Source organism: Eptatretus burgeri, chromosome 8 (assembly GCF_056783735.1).
Source record: "Eptatretus burgeri isolate ZD-2024b chromosome 8, Ebu_testis_v1, whole genome shotgun sequence".
Lineage (NCBI taxonomy): Eukaryota > Metazoa > Chordata > Myxini > Myxiniformes > Myxinidae > Eptatretus > Eptatretus burgeri.
The window spans coordinates 15,379,651-15,401,783 of NC_140968.1; the positions used below are offsets into that span (position 1 = coordinate 15,379,651).

Below are 22,133 nucleotides of genomic sequence, written 5' to 3' on the forward strand. Positions count from 1 at the left end.
GGGCATTTATTAAACAAGCAAGCAATCCATGGGGAAGGGGACATGACACGATCAAAGCCTACAGCCGATGTCTATTCACTTATGTACATGCATTCACTTAAATCATTTTTGCTTAAGAAGACAAGGCGCCACACCACAGACTTTCATACAAAACCCAGAAAAGAAACGGGCTGTGAGCCTTTATTCGAACTCTGAGCCTGGATGACCGAAGGCTCGTAAGAGACCGGGCAAGTTATCTGGCCGCCCCTTGTGACGGCTCGAAGGTCTTTGGGTCGGTGACCCCTGGTCCTGCTTGGCCCTCGTGTCGCAACGCGCCAGTCGCTTGAGCAGCTGGGCAAGCGGCTTGAGTGGCTGCTTGGTTCCCCTCGGTGGTCCGGCTCTCATCGCGGCCTTTTGGCGGGCCTGGCCGGCGACGCTTTCGGAGGAGTGAACGGGTCCTTGGCTCTTTTAGAGTTGATTCTCTTTAATGACCCGTCCACACCTCAGCGACGCTGCTCGACCGCCGTCAGTGTCGTTTTCCCGGACCACCAAGCTCCGCCGCTGCCGCTGGCTCTCCTTGCCCGAACTCCGACGACTGGCTGGACTCCACCGCAGCTGGCACTTTGGCTTCTCCTCCCGACTGGCACTGACTTCCGAAACCGCAACTTGGACTGTTTCAAGACCGCCAGACTTCGTCGAGCTCTGCCCTTTTATTGGGCTTGGCGAGCCGCCCCTCAAACTCTCACCCGAGGCCGGGGCTCCACCCACTCTTCACCTCCGACCTCTCCCCTCGAACCCCTCGAACGCCTTGCTGGAAACCCCATGTTCGACGACACTAGCTTGTTTCAGGGAAGCCGTCCTGTGATGCAAATCGGCTCGCGTCATGGCCGTTCGCAGGGGCACCTGGTGGTGTGGACGTGGCATTGTTTGTCGAGGAGATGATGGTGTTGCGATGTTTTAAAATAAAAGATTGAGAAAGAATAATGGTTACCTCAAAGATTCACAGCCCAGCACACGAACAATGCGCTTTACACATCGGTAGGGATCCGAACCTGAAACGCATACTTGTCAAAATAACTGATCTCCGGGGAACCTTTACGATGTTTTGTGAATTTCCACAACCGCAACAAGATCGATAATATATATATATATATATATATATATATATATATATATATATATATATATATATTGTGGCGGGATTCTTACCCGACTCTTGGCGCCACCCTCACCACCGCCTTCTCCGGGATTTATAACACCGGCTGGCTCGGCACAGGCCTCGGGTCACGCGTCTTCAATCGCGATGCCAATGTAATCCTGGACCTTACCAGTTGGGGAAATAGAACCCCGGTTACAGACTGGTTTTGTCAGATGCCGAGCGGTTTCTGCCAGTCTGTAATGCGGGAGGATTCACGGGACCTCAGCAAGGATCGCGGCTTGGCGATTGGATCCAGCTCGCTCTCGCTGGAGCCTGGGTCTGAACAACTTGAAGACCACACGAGATGGAGAGGTTCGAGATAGGTTCTGGGTTTCAGCTGACCTGTCCTCCGAGCTGGAGCTCGTTATTAAAGGCCTCTGCCACCATTTCTTGGGTGTGTGTGTGCGTACGTGTGTCCGTGGGCCCGTCTAATAAGTAGGAACTGCTGTAAAGTGCAAGTGACTGTATATCATAAGTAGACGGTCGTAGTTATTTTGTCGTGCTTTTGTTGCTTGTGTAGGTGCATACGTGTTTTGCCTTGTTTAATTGCATACATGCTTTATTATAATAAATGTCCTTGTGTGAATGTAAACCTGTTCGTTGTGTCCATTCCCTCATTGAACTGCCTCATCTTGCACTCGGAATATCGTTGGTTTTTAAATAGCCGATAAATAGGATCGGGTCTGGCGATAATACCCGCTCGGTTATCCCAGAACGGAACTGACCGCTTCAGCGGTTCGTTTCCAAGCAGGCCTTCGCCGAGGGGCGATCCCTCGTTAGGTTACCCGCGCGGGTACTAAGGTATATCGATATTCAGCGATTGACCCTATTTCGCGCGGGTGGAATGCGAACTGGGCCGTGGTGGGATTAAAAGCCCACCCGTGACTGGTTTCTGGTGTTGTTCCAGAAAGTCACGACTGGATTGTCCGTTTGGTGGGCGAAGCAACGCTATTGGTTAGACGTGGTCGTTCGCACGCCGACGGGCGGGAAATCTACAACAATATGTTGATTATGATGTCATCGCTTCCTTCATAATGAGATTGTTATGGTTGTGGAAATTCACAGAACACCATTCAGGTTCCCCGAAGATCAGTTATGTCGATAAGTGTGTGTCCAGATAGATTTCCCCACCAATGTCTAACGGGAATTATTCATGTGCCGGGCTGTACATCTTTGAGTTGGTATTATTCTTTTGCTATCGTTATTTTAAACATCTCCTCACCACCTTAATCAACAACCGCCAACATCTCCTCACCACCGTCGCCACAACCGCCAACATCCCCTCACAACATCAACAAACAAACAGCGTCTCCTCACCTTCATCTCCACAGACGCTGCCATCTTTTCACCAGCAACGGCATTCCGCGGAAGAGCGGAATCTCCGCCGACAGACGCGGGGACTCCCTCGTTGGGGCAAGGGCCGGTGATTTCAGCCATGTCCGCTTTCCACAGCCGGTGATCTCTGCCACGTCTGCTTTCCACGGCCAGTGATTTCTGCCATGTCTGCTTTCCACGGCCAGTGATTTCTGCCACGTCTGCTTTCCACGGCAGAATCGGATCAAAATGACAAAAGAGGCGGAGCCCGGGGGGGGGATGAAAGGTCGGAGGTGGAAGTACAAACCCCCACCCACGAAACCGATAAAAGGCGGGGCTGAGATGCCCGGAGGGTGGTTCGGTTCAGTTCGTCAGTTGAGGAGAGTAGCGTCGAGCGCAGCGGAGCTTGAAGTCCGGGAGAGGTTAGAGTCCGGTGCTGGGCTGTTGGTCGGTGGAGGCAGCCGGTGAGAAGTCGCCAACCAGCGGCATAACGGTCTGAGGTGATCGGGCCCCGGATGGTCCGAGCGACGCCGAGGAGTGAGCGGGCTCTTAAGCGAGCATCAACTCTAAAAGAGCAAGGCCCTTCGCTCCTCTGAGGCGTCGTCGGCTAGGCCCGATCGTCCAGGCCGCACGGCAAGGCCCGGACCAACCGAGTCGCCATCACACCAGCTACCGCGTTGACGGCGAGACATCGAGGGTTGTCCAGCGAGTCACCACGAGGGTGGCAGGTAACCTGCGCGGTCTCGCGGGGCTACTGCGGCCCCCACAGCTCCGCGGAAACATTACAGGCCTACGGGCCCTGTTCTCTACCCTTTCCTTTCCTGGGGTTTTCTTTGCATGAATGTTGTGGCACCTTGTCCGGTAAGTATAACTGACGAAGTGATTGTGTACATAATAAATAGACAACGGCTGCAGGGTCTTTTGGCTCGTATCCAGTCCCTTACCTCCATTGCTTCATTGATTGCATACGTGTGTGAATAAATATCATGGTTTGAATATTCACCTGCTCGTTGTGTCTCTTCCTCCATTGAACTGCCATACTTGCATTTGGAATAACAGCCGATAAGTTAATCAAGTCCGACGGGGCTTGGCGATAATAAACCGCTCAGCAATCTTAAACGGTGCGAGCTCTGTAAAGCAGCTCGTATCTGTACGGGTCCCGTCGAGGTGTAAATCGCCAGCTTATCTGTCTGCGCGCATACTTAGGTAAATCGACAATTTGGCGATCGGACCCTGTCGCGCGTGGACAGAAGAGTTGGCTGATTTTCGGTGTGGTTAAAAACACACCCGTAGCTGGATTTCGGCGTTGATCCGGAAAGCTACGACTGGATTGCCCGTCCGGTGGGCGCGCGGCTGCAATTCGTTAAACGCGGTCGCCCGCACGCCGAACGGGTGGAAACCACAACAATATCATTCAACAAGTAAAATGCTTCATCTGATCAGATGAAAGAAATAATTTCTCTCCAACTGTTAGTCCGATGGACACTAATTTTTCAGAATGTAAGCGGCGACATCTGTGGAATTTCTTTTTTTTTAAATGATAATTATGATGTCATAGGTCACATGGTACAGGTGCCAATTTGGAAAAATCGAAAAAAAGTTGCACCTCGATATCTTTGAAATTGCTCCATGGAAAAAGTTGAAACATGGCTTATTGCCAAATACTCCCCTTGGGGAATGAGATATGTTAATGATATCGGTACCTTAATTATGATGTCATCATTCAACAAGTACAACGGTTAATTCGATCAGTATGAATTTTATTTCTTTGCAGTTCTTGGACTGATTTCCACGAAATTTTCAACAAAGGAGCGCCTCCTGCTGTAGAATAAGTTGATAACTATCACATCATCGGTCATGTGGTTCAGGCTTCATCTTGGAAAAACCACACCTCAATATCTCTGAAACCACTCCATGGAAAAAATTGAGACCAAGCTCATTGTCAACTACTACTAAGGGGAATAAGATAGGTCAATGACTGTCATCAGTGCCTTCGTTATGACGTCATAATTCGATAAGTACAACACTGGTCCCATCATTATGAATTGTTTTTTTTCTCAGCAACTGCTGGTCTGGTGGACATGAAATTTTCACCACAGGAGCATCTCCTCCTGCAGAATATTTTGATGATAATCATGATGTCATAGGTCATGTGGAACAGTCGCCACCTTGGATAAAACAAAAAACATTGCACCTCTATATCTCCAGAATCGTTGACTGTGCAGGATAAGTATTCAATGAATAGCATCTCGTTTTGTTCTTGTTTTGTGCATCCATAGGGTTTCTGTCGATGCATTTCTTTTTTGCTCATGGACATTGATTATATACTTATGAATGAAACAATAATGAGAGAGCAAGGCCTGGGAGTTGAGGTGAGGGCGGCGGCGGGGGAGGGTGTTCTTTTTTAGTTCTTTCATTTTGTTTGCAGTGGCTGCTGGTTGCATCATTGGTGCAAGTTTGAGTGTGCCGCTGATGTCGTGCCTCGCCCCCCCCCTGTAAATTACAGAAGAAATTTGGAATTTGGCCAGCATGCCAGTGATGGCTCACCTCCTCTTCGAGAAACATGCCATGGGAACTTTAATGTCCACCAACTAATGCTGTGAGAGAGGACGGCCAGTTGAATGTTCATCCGAAGGATGGCACACACCTTGATCCCTTTCCCTATCTGTGAAATGCAATGGTGACAGTTTATAGTTGCATCAGGATTGAAACGCAAGCTTCAACTCGGGGGCAAGGGTGCCTCCCTGAAGGCCATCCTGCCAGCTCACATGGGGTGAACAAACTAGCTGAAATACTTGACATTATTTGGATAAAATACAGAGTAAAGAAAATAACATGAATAACCTTTGCCTTGTTAACATAAGCATTGTGTTCCTGTCAGCTCATCGATGAAATGGACAACTTCTTGGAATGGCTCCAATCACAAGGTCTGAGAGCAGAAACAGCCCAAGCAGTGATCAATGTACTTGGAATTGAGAATCGGAAGGTTCTTCGAGCTTGTACAGACTCCGATGCATTGCGAACAGAGCTCCTCTCTCTCGCCAAAGAGAAATTTAAATTTGCATTGTATGCTGACTTCTGTAAATTTGTGAAATCTTTTTTGAAGCCGCAGGTTGTCCAGCTTGCAGGCTCTTCTCTGTTGGGAAGTCTATTTGTCAACTTGGAGAATGTTATTGGAGAACTTTGCAGTTTCTGCCAAAAGTTTAATGGATTCCAAAATGTGCAGCTGGAAAATGTTCCTAGTTTCCAGGGAATCGGTTTCAGTGATGTCTGCAACTTCCACGATCAGGATGATGGATTCACACCCAAGTCTGGTATGTCACTATTTTATACACCCTGTCATGTCAAGAAATACCTTGATGTTCAAGCATTGATGTGTTTTTTTTCTTCTTCTTCTTGTAACTCATGGAATATCTTTTGGAACAATTTTCAGTTGTTGAAAATGTTTAGATTCTCGATAGTCAATGTTTTTTTTGTTTTTTTGTTTTGTTCTAAATCACATTATATTCCAAAGTGTTCCATGTTTAACAGCACATTTAAGTTATCCCCATACAGGAAGTAGTTTGTTTTCCACTCGGATCGGCATGGACTGTGTGAGGGACATCCTCTGGGAGAAAGGATTCTGTTCGCCCAGATATTATCGTTTATCAGTTGCAGCCTCGATTGAGAGATCTGTCAGGATGGAGCAGAGGCCTCAGATGTTTGAGGTACATGTCGTACGGGACAAGGCAGAAGGTGTTGGGAGGGTGGGAGGCTTAGAGGCTGAGGAACAGGGAAGGGGGGGGGCATAGGTTGAGAATTTAAGGTTGGGAGGGGGTGGGATGGGTGAAATGTGGGAGTGGTGAGAGGAGTGGTAACCTGAGAGGGGCAGGACAAGTGGGGAGATGAGAGGGGATGAGTGAGTTGGGAGGGGGGTGGGTAGCTTGGAGAGAATGGGGTGAGGAGCTTGGAGAGGATGGAGTGAGAGGGATGCAGAATGAGGGGACATGAAGTGGAGAAATGCTGATTCCAAATTCCCAAATTGGACAACAAAAATATTCTTAAGAGGAAGAATTGGAATAGATGATGGTGAAGGTGGGGTACTCTTCAGGGAAAAATATGGAAAGTGAAGCATTTTTAAGTGCTTTTCAAGGAAGAAGCATTCTTAATCAATGAAGAGTTTGAAGTGGTTGAAAAAAGGGGGAAAAAGAAAAGAACAAAAAGTACAGGCAGGGGAAATTCAAGTGGAATGAGATTTCATTGGAGTGGATTTTTTTTTTCTTTTAAAGTTGGCTTAAGAAATAGGATATTTTGAGGTTGAAGTAAAATATTTGGGAAGAAAGAAGCAAAACGAGGAATATGGAGACGAAACGGACACATTTTTCAGGAGCCGGCTGAAGTAGGCCGTGATCAACATAAAAAAACTAATTTGACAAATGCAGCAAAAGAAGGTACCAATACACACAGACGACAAATTACCTTTTGAAATGAAATTCTGCCTCAGATGGTTTGGCACGTAACCGGCAGAATCCATTGTGACAGTCATCGGGTGGCATGGGCATAAAGCATGCCTGCCAAATAAGGATTGGATGATGAAACAACTCACCAACTTTTTAAAGCAGCTGAAAATACTTGGAAATGTACCTGTGAGAAAGGGGTGTAGCTCTGCACAACAAAAGATTTGGAGAACTTTCTGAACAACTCTATACTTTCTGATCAAAAGTTCATATCTTGCAGCCCATACTACAAAAACTCTGCTGTGAGCCCATGAAGGGCTCGAGTGTTCAGACATACTTCCCAGCAGGCACACAACGTTTTTGCAACGTCGTTTGCCGGTTCTATCCTGACGTCAGAATTGGGTCAGTGGGAAGTTGTTTTTGCAACACCCATGATGTCGGATTTCAACGTTGTGACAACGTTGAAATCTGACGTTGTTGCAGCGTCATGTTCTGGTTGTACCTGACGTCAGAATTGGGTCAGTGGGAAGTTGTATTTGCAACATCCATGACGTCAGATTTCAACGTTTTTACAACATTGAAGCATGACGTTATTTTTCAACTTCATCACAACATTCATAAAATGGAGTTTTTGTTTTTACCCTTTTCTTTGCATGCCAAAGAAACGAACATTGCAGTGCATGACACCCTTCAGCTTCCAGCTTGATGGAGCCCTCGACACGTAGGTCCAGGGCCAGCGGAGCACCGCTGTTCTACTGGTGCCATTATCAAAACATTGAAGTTGTATTGCAACATCATTACGTTGCACAGTAACACATAATGACCACAACTTGAAAACAACTGGAATTCATAATCATTTATTATCACGTATCACGCAGAGCATGATTGCGGCAAAAATATACAAGCAGTATAAACAATAATAATATCTTTATTCATACCAAAAAAGCACATTCAAACACAAACGTACAATAAATAAAAGTAGATACCATTGCAATTGAGAAACATATTCTAAAAATGGGGAATAACAAGCTCAAATGAGCTAAGATCCTCGTCCTCTTAATGATGACGTCATAAAAACGAATATGACGTCATTGTGATGAATCAGTTTTGTGAAAATTATCTGTGCTAATGCCCGGCTTGATTCCCGCAAACAAAATTCAAACAGCTTGCCTAGTTTCGGAGATAATGGTATAGGCGATTTCCATTTGCGGCGATATCATGACAACTTTTTTTCATGGAAGAATTTCCAAAATCCGAGATGGTTACTGTCTGCACGTGGGCTTTCTGCATGTACAAAGTAAGTTTCACGAAGATCCGATGAAAACTCTGGGTTGTGAAACAAAAAATAGGAATGACGTCATAAAAATTGATATGACATCATTGTGATGTATCATATGTGCAGTAATTCATCTCTGCAAATGCCCTGTTCGATTTCCCCCCAACATAATTCAAAAAGCTTGCCTAGTTTCGGAGATAATTTTTTCGGCGATTTCTATTCGCGGAGATATTTTGATGTCATAACTTTTTTTTCTTGGAGGAATTTTCAAAATCGGAGATGGTTACTATCTGCGCAGGGTATTTTTACATATATATGCCAAGTTTCAGGAAGTTTCGATGAAAACTGTAGGCGGTGAAACAAAGAAGTACACAAGAACAACAACATGAGTAAGACTTAGTGATCCTCCAGAGGATCTAAAATGAAATACCACATGGGTAAAAGTCGTAAATACCTTTTTGACAAATTCACTTTGTGCAAAGCACAGTTAACAATTCAAATTCAGAAAGTTCTGCTCCAGAGAGGAACTTTGGAGCTTCTCTCTCAAATATAATTGACTGCACAAAGGCACCTTTAAGTACAACATCATCATGGAGTGTAAGTAATACTGCTGATAATTCTATGCTTGCATACATTATGGGCATTAGGAGCATTAAAGGTATTGACCGATAACTTGCATTTATATAAAATGTAATTAAAAGCTTTAGCTACTGATGACATACTACCTATTGTTTCAAGATTCATAATTAAGCAACCTCAGGTAAGAACTCGAGGGGGAGCACTCGGGAGAGTGCAAAACCTCCGCCGCCAATACTGCTGGGTCACTCAAGTGAACCTCATATCTTATTCATTAAGTATGATGTCAACAGTGCTGAGAGTTATAGTTCTTTTCTCCAACATTTTTTTTTGGGGGGGGGGGAGTGTTGGAAATCACTTAAAACATGTAAAAATGCAAAAAAAAAAAAAAAAAAATCGAAATTTTGTTGAAAAAAAAAGTTGCAACATTTTTTTTTTCCTCGAACAATTTTTTTTTGGGGGGGGTGGGAATCACTTAAAACATGTAGAAATGCAAAAAAAATCTTTTTTTGGGGGGGTAACATTTTTCTGGGAGGGTTGGAAATCACCGAAAACATGTAGAAATGCAAAAAAAATTCCTCCAGCAATTTTTTTTTGGGGGGTTGGAAATCACTTAAAATATGTAGAAATGCAAAAAAAAAAATTCTCAATTTGTTTTTTTGGGGGGGGGGGTTGCAAATCACTTAAATATGTAGAAATGCAAAAAAACACTTCTCCATTTCTTTGGGGGGGGGTAAAAAAAAATTGGGGGGCAGGGGTTGGAAATCACTTAAAACATGGAGAAATGCAAAAAAAAATTTTTTTTTTCTCCAACAAATTTTTTTTGGGGGGGGGGACCAAGTCCAAAATTTAGTGGCATGATCCTTGGACCATACCTAACCCCCCCACCAAGTTCCGTCGAAATCCGTCGAGGAGTTTTTCCGTAATACTGTTCACAAACAAACAAACAAACAGAAAGGGGTGAAAACAGTAACCTCCATCCATCTTCGAAGATGGCGGAGGTTAATTATGAGAAGACGAAGGACCACATATAAATTTTGCAATCCGACATAATAGTTGACATTCAATAGGTAGAAATTCGGCAATGACTGGTAAAAGAGTACAATATGGGTCCCACTTGGGAAGTCAAAAACCTTTCTGATAGAATTTCTCCATGATATATATTATTTAGAGATATTTTTGACTTGTTATGTCCCACAGCGGGCATCAATAGAATGAGGTGGAAAAGACTTAAACAGATGATACTTGACATGATATGAACAGTGCATAAAATTATATAAAACTGAATTACAATCAGGCAAATCAATGAGACCAAATATATATCTATGTGTGTGTATTCAGATAAAGAAAAAATATAAATCTAACATTAAGTATGAAAACACAATTTTGAATGCATCTCACGTAAATAATTTCAAAGGACAAAAAAATTAATTTGTAGGGTGTTTTCAATCTTAATTTCACAAGAAAATAAAATAACCATTATGCATAAAAGTACATGTAAATATTTTCACAATGTAAACTTAGGCTGGGTTTCCAACATACAACATTAAAATTAACTATGCTGCAAATTCTTAATAATCAAGGATGTGGACAGCTGGCACAGCGTGTTGCTGTTACTCGTTATTATTACATTAGTACATGCCCGTACGTGCATGGCCGTACGTGCAAAAAAAACAAATAAAAAAAACGAACAACTTTCAAACAACCACACATGCCGTTCCTTCGCTCTCATAAACGACGACTGGATTGGGGCATTGTGTTTATCTATAAATACGCATAAGAAATCGAGAAATTGTGAGAATACAGTAAGTCATCACTATCCGGAAGTCTGTACATTGTAACCTGTAATGGGGAACGTGGCTGAGGATCTCTTCCCCATCGGCCACACCTACGCAGTTGGTTTGGTAAATAAATGGCCATGACTTGGGAAGCACTTGTCCGATTAATATCAAACCTTGAAAAGGCACATACTCAGGTCGCCAGCAATATAGCTGGCAAGTTTCAATTAGATCGGACCAGTGGTTGTCAAGAAACAGCGGTCACAGACACACAGACACAGGTTGCTGGAATTATAGATCGATGAGGGCTTGTTCCTGCCCGCACCTCCATGCCGATCAGGGGCATATTTCAAATGTTGCGATATGGCAGTGTCCACAGCCACCTCCGTTGCTGTTGGCTGACTGGCCATGGTACTGTCTGAAAAATAATAAGAATTTCCACGTCGTATATATTGGGCTTTATGATCATCAAACAAGACTTGCAATGTGAATTACGCTCAAGTCATGCACATTATAAACTGTCATTTCGCAGAAGTCATTACCTCTGACAACTTTATAAAAATTCAGGTTCCCGAAAGGTCTCTTACCATTCTTTCCACACAAATTGTATATGGACATCACAGCATTGGACATCACCCTAAAAAAAAATAAAAACAATTTAGTGCACCAGTGTTCGAAGCAGCTTGTAACAAATTTTAAGTTCCACTGCCCTTAAAAAGCCTCAATTAATATTATTCTTGATAATATAAAGTTATTTTCATGTCTTTTGAGAACCATTTTACCAAAGGAAAACAATTGTGCAGCGAAAAACTTGAACAATTACTCGATAGTGACAAACTACCGCAATGAAGGCTTCATTGTTACAAGCGGCAGTTTGTCAGCGGCCAAAGGGTTAATTTTTTTTTTTACGACAACACTTCACATTTTTCGGCGCACAATAACTGACAATTGTTTTCCTTTTGCCTTTGGTTTGGCCTAACTCATTAAAAGAGGACATAAAAATAATATATTATAAAAAATAATATTAATTGAGGCTTTTTTAAGGGAAGTGCAACTTTAAATTTGTTACAATGCGGTAATTCATCGGACCTGAAGAGCCGAAGCATTATCCACACCAGAAAAATATTTTTAAAAGATTCTGCACCAAACTTGAACCAAGCCAGCCCCGCGGAAAAATGAATTGATTATTTACCGTCGATTTGTACACGCGATCAGGGCCATATCAGCGACAGCGAAACGTGATAAACGAATGATGAAATTGGGTGTTCGAGGATTCGATCGTCAGATGCACGTACAAGTCCAACGCTTGAACCACGATCGAGTGCCCCGAAGGGCTCGGGCCCGGGAGAGTTTCCATTGAATGTAACTATATAGATTCCAGCACAACAGTTACAGGAACACATCATGGATTCTGTGATCTTAAAAACGTCCAAAAACAAAAGCCAAGACATAAAATCAATTAATAATATTATACTTACCAAAAATGATCATGGCGGAAGATAATTTTAACTAAAAAAGCTAAAGTCTTCTGCAGATTAAAGCGGATTGTGTGCCACACTCAGAAACAGCTGAAAGTTCACAGGTTTAACCAAACTTTGCAAATGGCGGCTCGTGATGGGGAAATAGCAATTAGCCAATCAGATGTCTCCTCCAGTGAAAGGCAGACACAATCACACGTCACGAGGTGGAAAATCTCTCACCTTGTCGACACAGGAGGCAGAAAAAGCAGTTTTAGATAATCGCGCTGCGGCTGCACCGCGTCGTGATATGGTTGTACAACCAAGCGGCCTATTCCCGACGCCATGAATCTTTCATACCGACGTCGTGTATCTGCTTGGTTGTTTCTTCGCAAACCTTCATGCTTCTTAACACTGATGGGTAGATCATATTGAGGGCTTGCCAATGCACATGGTAAGTTTAAAGTGATATTTACGATAAATCATGTTTGAGAATTGTGTGGGCTTTGAGTGCCATTATAAATATATATTTTTGTTTGGTTCCAGGGCCACAAGATAAATGAATAGAACACGTGGGAGAGCGCATGCCTCCAGCACACAATGCCAGATCCAGTGGAACATATCGAGTGAAGAACTTTTTGAAATATCATGCCATGTATTGTTTTTAGCCCCATCTCTCAATGGTGAAGAATCACTTTAAAAATTAAATAATTGTCGTGTCCAGATCCGAATTTGGATCTTGACCAAATTCGAATCAATTCATCCTCATCGCATACCCAACCTGCCCATCAAGTTTCGTCAGAATCTATCCACAACTTTTTGAGACATCGTGCTCGATATCTCTTTTGGCATGATCCCCAATGGTGAAGTCTCTCATAAAATTCGGAACCAGATCACGATTTGGATCTTCACCAAAATTGTACTAATTCTCTCTCGTCAAACACCCAACTTGTCCAAGTTTCGTCCGATTCCGTCCACACATTTTGAGATGTCATGCACACAAACAGAGAGAAAGGGGTGAAAACATAATCTTCCATTTTCGGTTGCTGAGGTAATTGCACTCGAGTTTGCCTTTGTCAGTAAGAGGAGAAGCGTCTATGTGTTGTGACAACTGCTGCTGCTTTGCTCATTGTATGAACAGAAAATGGTACGAACCCGGGACCTCTCATCCATTAATATTTCTCGTATGTGAGTCCGATTTGAATTTAGGAATGTGACATTTGTGGTTAACCTTCTTGCAATTGCCCCTGTCTCGTATAAACACTGAAAATTAAGTTGTTGTTTTTGGTGCACATCGCCAAGGCTCGTAGAATAAAAGGGTCTTTGAATTGTGGTTTAGCACTAGCAACGAGAGGTTAAAAGTACCTTGTGAGCAGAACCGAGTCACTGAAACACACACTCGCAGCGCGTGCACAAAAAGCCCCTTTAACATTCATAAGTCATTTCACAAGGATTGTGCTTTTTTACGTGATATTACAGTAACACATGGACGAAGATATAACAGAAAAAACACAAACAATCCGGTTTGGAAAACTTGGCTTTAATGAGTTAGATGCAGCTTCTGGCAGTGACAAGTTCAATCAACAGGTGTAAAAATTCATGAACCGGAAGGCAACGCGAGAGATCGCAAAATTATAGTGTGGCTTATATTCACCAACTTAGTAATAACGAGTCAAACATGGAGAAATACTTATCTCTGAAATAGTTGCGACACACGTCGGCTTGTTAAAATATTTCTCGTAAACACCTTGATTAATCTCCCGTAATGGCGGCAGCATTATGGAGCCTCATTCTACCAGCGGAAGTGATATCTATTCCATACTACCTGTTGACCGGGTTTATATTTGGCAGTTTTAAACTTGATGTTCTTCATTATTTTCAGGTGATGTCTATCCTGGAAATGTGGAATCCAGACGGCACAACTGTTCATCTGTCTCGGAAATTTTAAGATATTCTTCTGCAAAGGAAGATTCATATGTTCATTTGACAAATGGCAGTTCTGTCTGTTCTGCAACAGGTGAGCAGAAACCTCCAAAATGAACATTCAATATTTTGAATTTAGGGTTTAAAATTTTCAAGAATGAAATTTTTTGCATTTTGAGTTTGAAAAGAAAACAAAACATAAAATATCTTGTTATTTGTTTTTGGAGAACAAACAAGGAGTCCAGTTGGGCAGATCAGGTCCAGGAGCAGCTTGAGAGTGAAGAAGTCTATTTTGAAGAAACAATCCCAAGAACAAGAGTCACGACCTTCAAACGACAAGTATACATCCGATGAAAACAGCACAAGGATCAATATTAAATTAAACAAACCCAAAAAAGTGATCGAAAGGCAAATGTGTAATATATGCAATGAATATTTTACTTCACCAAGAAACATCAAAATACACATGAGGACCCACAGAGGAGAACACCCACACAAATGCTCTATCTGTGACGAAGGTTTCTTTCTGAAAAGCGATTTGAATATGCACATGAGGATCCACACAGAAGAGCGTCCTTACAAGTGCTCTGTCTGTGATAAATGTTTCTCTTACAAAGGCGATTTGAATAAGCACATGAGGATCCACACAGGAGAGCGTCCTTACAAATGCTCCATTTGTGATAAATGTTTCTCTTACAAAGGCGATTTGAATAAGCACATGAGGATCCACACAGGAGAGCGTCCTCACAAATGCTCCATATGTGATAAATGTTTCTCTCACAAAGGCGATTTGAATAAGCACATGAGGATCCACACAGGAGAGCGTCCTTATAAATGCTCCATATGTGATAAATGTTTCTCTCATAAAGGCGATTTGAACATGCACATGAGGATCCACACAGGAGAGCATCCTTACAAATGCTCCATGTGTGATAAATGTTTCATTCGAAAAGTCGTTTTGAACATGCACATGAGGATCCACACAGGAGAGCGTCCTTACAAATGCTCCATATGTGATAAATGTTTCTCTCAAAAAGTCTATTTGAATAACCACATGAGGATCCACACAGGAGAGCGTCCATATAAATGCTCCATGTGTGATAAATGTTTCAGTCAAAAAGGCGGTTTGAACATGCACATGAGGATCCACACAGGAGAGCGTCCTTACAAATGCTCCATGTGTGATAAAGGTTTCTCTCATAAAAGCCATTTGAATACGCATGTGAGGATCCATACAAGAGAGCAACCTTAAAAATGCTGTTTCTGTGATAAGAGTTTCTCTCAAAAAAGCAATTTGAATCACCATATGAGGATCCATACAGGAGAACATAAAAAAATCCTGATAAAAAGAACAGACAACAATACAGGAATGAGAAAATGCATAAAATAATCATCAAAGAGTACCCATGCAGAATAAGATTACTTCTGAAGTCATCCCTCTCTCCAATGAACAAAACCAAAGCTATAAACCAGCTTGCAGTGCCAGTATTCCAATATAGCTGTGCAATTATAAACTGGCCACAATTGGAAATCATCAATTTAGACCCCAAAACAAGGAAACTTCTAACTATTCACAAGATGTTCTGTAAAAACCAATGCATGCTGAGTTTGTACTTACCAAGACGAGAATGAGGAGGCAGTGTGATGGAGCTTAACCAATTGCACGGAACATCATTTGTCAGACTTGCGGAGTATGTGAAAAGCTCAACAGACTACAGCATGAGATTTGTACACGAGCAAGAAAACAACAAACCAGAAATGGGATCCTTTATCCATTCAGCAACAAACTTCCAAAAACAGCTGCAAATGATGGATACTGCACAGGTAAACCAAACAGAAACAAACACAGCCCCAATGATTGCAAAGAAAAACTACAAAAAGAAATATCAGCAGATATACTCCAACAAATGGGAGAATGATCGAAGAGCAGGAAGATTTTAAAAAAGTTTGAGAAAACATTCATAGAGAAGGAAAGCTCATTGGAATGGCTAAAAGGATGTCAAATTAATGAGGATGTAGAATGAGTCATCATAAATGCTCAAGATCAAGGACACCACACTGATGCCTTCAAGAAAATGGCGGGAAGTTTGGATATCACAAACAAAGCATTGCGTCTGCATATAATGCTCAAACACAAAAAGGAAAAGTCAGCATTCTTGATTGAGGTTTCATCTCCCAGTGACTTTGGGTTAAATACCACAGTAATCAGTAAAATGACCAAATACCAGGATCTGAAAAATGACATCAAGAGGACCTCAAAATTGAAGAAAGCTGAAATTGTACCAGTGATTGTCGGAGCGAGAGGAATGAGAAAGAAAACCCTTTCTGAGTCATTAAAAATCACTCCGAATGACCCACAAGTGGAAGCTGTCACAGGTTCAGTGAAGATTTTGAAGAGTCCTTGGAACGAGGCTCCAACCTTCACCTGAACAGCTCTGGCTTGGGATTGACAACCTACCCATTTGCCTGCTGACTCCACCTTCTTCACCACCTCGCCGCCCTTCTCGGCCCACTTTCTTCGGACTTCGCCTCTCTCCAGCGATTGACTTCTGACTCCAACCAAGTCCCTCCCTTCATGCCCGATGGTCGTGTCTCATTCTCTGGACAGACGCTAGCTGCACGAAATTCCACGAAGCAAGAGATGATGCGCCAGCTGTCAGGGAGGTATCGCCCAGTGAAGCATTCCCCCAAAACGTATTGTTTGCACGGTCGGGCAATCATGCAAGGTATTGAGAGACCGTTAGCCTCATCTCTCCTTTTTCTTTTCATCAACTCCTCTTCATCAGGGTGTGTGTGTGTGTGTGTGTGTGTGTGTGTGTGTGTGTGTGTGTGTGTGTGTGTGTGTGTGTGTGTGTGTGTGTGTGTGTGTGTGTGTGTGTGCGTGCGTGCGTGCGTGCGTGCGTGCGTGCGTGCGTGCGTGCGTGCGTGCGTGCGCGCATGCCTGTCCTCGCTTAAGTTAAGATTGCACAAGAATTATATCGGGATAACTCTGCTCTGTGTCTGCTTTTGTAAGTTGCTTGTATTATTGCCACACCGATCACATGTCTTCCTCTCTCTGCTTACACACCACAATGAAAGCTATATTCACTGTGCCACATACCTTTCCTCGCCTGCCTGTAATAAATCCTTTGTAGAAATGTTCCCAGCTCATTTTTGTCTGTTCTTTCATTGATCCATCATGGTCCATATCCTAACATAGCCGGGACTTTATTCCTAAAAATCCGTTCATTTTCGCCGGTACGTCCTTGGCAATGTCACTCGGCTGCGTCTGATCCGGTTCGGACAAGGCGTACCGAGGGCATGTCCCCCGGTAATTAAATCACGTGATTAATTCGGTAACCCGGTTAACCCACAGACGGAGAACCCTCCGTCTGTGAACGACCGTGAACGCCAATAATTTATTTTATTGTCATAATAAAATATGACTCCTTCGACAATCCAGAGTTTTCATCGGATTTTCGTGAAACTTGCCATGTATATGCAGAAAGCCCACACGCAGGCAGTAACCATCTCTGATTTTGGAATTTCTTCCAAGAAAAAAATTTGACGTCATAATATCGCCGCTAATGGAAATCGCCTATACCATTATCTCCGGAACTCATCAAGCTATTTGAATTTTGTTTGTGGGAATCTAGCCGGGCATTAGCACAGATAATTTATCGCAAACCTGATACATCACAATGACGTCATATTCGTTTTTATGACGTCATCATTTAGAGGACGAGGATCTTAGCTCATTTGAGCTTGTTTCCCTTCATATTTTTCATTCCCTTCAAAGAGTGATCAAATGAATATTTGTTCATGTTCTACTTAAGGTAATAAATTAATTTCATTGTAACATTCATCTCCATCGAGCATATTCACAAATATTATTTTGGAACTGAGTTCTTTGTTTAAATGTCTTTTTTTGAGCAGAAATGAAATGATAAACTTCTCTTAATGCTCTTGTTTGACCACCTCTTGAGCAACATATCATTTTGAGATTGCAGTAAATTGTTTTTCCATTGTTCAATTGATAACCATCAAAGTTCTCAGTCCATTCAAGGATATTATATATATATATATATATATATATATATATATATATATATATATATATATATATATATATATTTATATATTTTCTCTACATCTCCAACTTATTTATAATTTTCTTTACATCCTCCAACTTATTTATAATTTTCTTTACATCCTCCAACTTATTTGTAATTAAATTTATCCGCTTATTTGTTTTATCCACTTTTACCCCGGTTATTTCTTCAATATTTTCTTCAATTATTTGATATTTCTCACATTCTTCATGTTTTACATTTGAATACCATGCTGATTACATCTCCACTCTTTGGTTTGGTTATTGATTGGTTCTGTCATTTAAAAATCAGTAAAAAGACGGCGGTAGCCCGTTAAAATCCCCAACCCAATATCTTAACACATACTTATAATCATAAGGGAGACTATTGATTCCATTCTCTAAAATATATCTTTTATCATCAAAAGCTCCAAATGCTTTCTTATTTATCTCTTCTGTATATAATTGATGTTTATAACTTCTTATTGCATTCATTTTTCTGGACTCTTCCTTCTTTAAGGTTAAACAGTTGTAATAATGTTTAAAGTTTATTGTTTCCTTGATTTTATTTTGCTTTATTCCCTTTAACTTCTTATCACACCTTTCAATGTTATTGTTGTGGTTGAGGAAATTCGCAAACCACCATTCAGGTCCCGTTGGTGAGATATCTCTGGAAGTACATGTGTAGTTAGCCCCAAACCCATTGTTTAGAGGGAATAAATGTGATTCATTCGGGCTGTAACCCTTTAAGATAGCCGTTTTTCTGTTCTATCTTTATTTTGAACCAACCACGTCTCAACCGCCATCACACAACAACCACCAACCGCAACGCCGCTTCACAACAACAACAACAACAACAACAACGCCAACAGCCACGACCTTTACCTTCACAGCACACCATCCCGCAATCATCGCATCACCGCCATTCCAAGCATCACCGTGGCCAGGGACCGCCACTTTAGACCCTCCACCACCTTCACCTCTCCTTCTGCGGCCATTCCCGCACCGCTTGTGAACGCCGAGCGTCAGGCTGTCCTGGCCTCGTATGGGGCGCGCGCTGAGCCGCGGGTACAAAGTGCGGCCTTTCCGAGGAGAGGTCGGATCAGGAATGATACACGCCCACTTCTGATCCGTCCTATCAGCAAGCGCGGGGCGATTTGGCCCCGCCTCCAGGCGCGTCGGAGTAGAATCTATATATGCAAATTCGAGGATCAGGGGAGGTTCACGCCCACTTTTCCTCCGTCCAATGGGCGAGCGTGGCTCCGCCCCCGAGCTCATCCTGATCCGGAAATTTGCATATGGGTTCTCCTGCCGTACTATAAAGCGCCGAGCGCGGGGCGAATTCAGTCAGTTTTTGGGCTCGGGCGAGTTGGAGAGGTGTGGCGGCGGCGGAGTGTGGCAGCAGCAGTCAAGACGGGTCTGGAGGAGAGTCAGTCTGTCGGAGTCTGTCGGGGAGCTGCAGAGAGGGGAAGCCGGGAGCGCGGTCGAGGTCACAGTGGAGTCGCTCGTCGCGGGACCCAAGCAAGCCAGCTATCCTCTTTCCCCAGAGCATCAACAATTCCCCCTTCCCCCCCCCCCCGCGCTGACATAGTGCGGAAAGGGGGCCCCGTTCCCACCCCATTCCAAGCAGTGCCAACGAAACCCGCGGAGGAGCGCGGAGTTGGGGCACCGCCGCCACATTTGCGGCTCATCACAAGACGGGTAGGCTCCCCCCGGTCTCGCTCCCACAGGCCCGTCTGCCCCCCTTGTCGTTGAGGGTGGCCCTTTTCTTTTGCTTTTGAGTACATGTGTTGTCAGCGCCGTCTGTAAAGTAAAACTGTGTAAGTGTTGCAGTGTGCTCGCGTAGTCGGTAGTAGATCTGCATTGTTTTGTTTCTTTTGTTGCAATTGCTTTTGGTGCATAATTGTTGTAATTGTATATGTGTGCTATCCGTGTGCCGCGGAATAAATGTGCCTCATGTTGAACTGTTTTTCCCGTTTCGCTTCGTCTTTTCTTTAATTGAATCTCCATCTTACTTCACGTAAAGGGTTGGTAGTGGGCTAAATACGCCCGATAATTAATCGGAACCATCGAGGTCGACGATATAACACCGCTCGGTTATCCCGATAGTACGGAACGGGTCGCTTCAGTGGCCCGTGCCCGGAGTCGACCTGCGGCGAGGTGCGATCGCCCGGTCTACCCTCCGTGTGGGTACTTAGGTAGGTCGAATTTGGCGAACAACCCTCTCCCACGTGGGGGGCCGATTGGCACGATCGTGGTGAGGCCGAAAGGCCCACCCGTGACTAGTTCCCGGCGTTAGTCCGAGAGGGTCACGACAGAATTGTCCGTCCGGTGGGCGACGTGCCGCGATTCGAGTTACGTGGCCGCTCGCACGCCGGCGGGCGCGAATTCGCAACATTATTATTATCAATATACGTAAAAGCATAAGACTTTGATCTCAATCCTATACATTCACTCATGACCTTCCCACCCAATTCATCTTTAAACTTACCAATAAACTTTTTATTCTTTCATGAAAACAGCACATCACCTGCCTTATAATTACTTGTATCATATTTATCAATATTATCAATCATATCCTCATGTACATCACTTATCTTAATTTCTAATATAAAATTATCTGTATCTATATATAACAATGACACATTATTCTTTTACTTTGATTTTATATTATTACAGTTATAGTCTTACATTAACGACTTTGACAAGTCAATAATTGACGTTCATATATAAATAGGTTTATCCATTTCAATACTCTCTTTTTTTCAAATGAATAGCACAAAAGTTCTCTGAAAACACCTCCATTCGCTCAAAACTTGGTCTATTAATTAACTTTGAAGCCTGTTTCCAAGATGTAGCAAGTCTTGTGTTTTGTCGATTCCTAACATTTTCCACTATCTTTCCAAATACATCATTATTCATTAATTTATAAAAGTCCTTCTCAAAATCTGTTTCTGCATTTTTTTCTCTTTTCTGGATTAAAATCAATATACTTCTTTAACCATGGACTTTGTTTAAATTTCAAAATCCTATGAATTTTCTTCACTCTCAACCCAGCAGATAAATACTGTCTCAAGTTCCTTTGATGTAAAACATAACTTTCTTTATCATTTAATGTAGGAAGTAGTTTTTCTGAAGATTAACCCTTTATATTAAATGACTGTTGGTAATCACTTAACCATTCTTTTCTTGGACTTTCATTATCGGAGGCATAGGGTAGGTCTTTATGTTTATTATGAAGTTCTTCAGGGTATTTTAAATCGACCTCAAAATAATATCCAACATCAGCCTCATCCAATTTTTTTGAGAGGAGTTAACAATATCAAGTAAAACTTTTTCATAATGTTTTTCTTTTACCCATTTAAGTTTTCCATCAGGTAAAGTTGATACATGGCCCACCCGTACAAATTGTTAGCATGATAATACATCAGGGAAGAGTTGTCCTCATTCTTATTACTCGTACGTGCCCGTAAAAAAAAAATAAAAAAAATAAAAAATAAAAAATAAACCACACAGGCCATTTCTTCGCTCTCACATGCCTGTACGTGCGTGACCCGGAAGTTCGATATTATTCGCAGTTACAATTATTCGCAATTTAGTTTTAATATCCAATTATTCAATTTGCGCCAACATATTTTACCTTTTCGCAATGTCGTGGCAAGGAAAAACAAAAAAAAAAGAAGAGAAGAGAGAGAAAAAATTTACTTCCTGGTTCGGAGCATACCAGCACTCTGATGTTCCTGAAATTTATACACCGTCTAATATGAAAACGATCATAACTTGGGCCATTGTGTTTTTCTATAAATGCGCAAAAGAAATCGAGAAATTATTAGAATACACGAAGTCATCACTCTCCGGAAGCCCGTACGTTGTAACCCGTAATGGGGAACGTGGCTGTGCTTCCCTTCCCCATCGGCCACGCCCACGGAACAACGTCTCTTCACATTGGTTTGGTAAATAAATGGCCATAACTTGGGAAGCACTTGTCCGATTTATATCAAACCTTGAAAAGGCACATCCTCAGGTCCCCAGCAATATACCTGGCAAGTTTAAATTAGATCGGACCAGAGGTTGTCAAGAAACAGCGGTCACACACACACACACACACACACACACACACACACACA

At 42.6% G+C, this 22,133-nt stretch overlaps 1 pseudogene across 1 annotated transcript; it reads left to right on the forward strand.

Moving 5' to 3' along the window:
- The first annotated feature begins 4,983 nt into the window (after positions 1-4,983).
- On the forward strand, positions 4,984-17,816 carry LOC147021183 (uncharacterized; annotated as a pseudogene). The gene is made up of 4 exons (XR_015061327.1): positions 4,984-5,264; positions 5,373-5,805; positions 13,897-14,031; positions 14,165-17,816. The product of XR_015061327.1 is annotated as an uncharacterized LOC147021183 (transcript).
- The last annotated feature ends 4,317 nt before the right edge of the window (positions 17,817-22,133 follow it).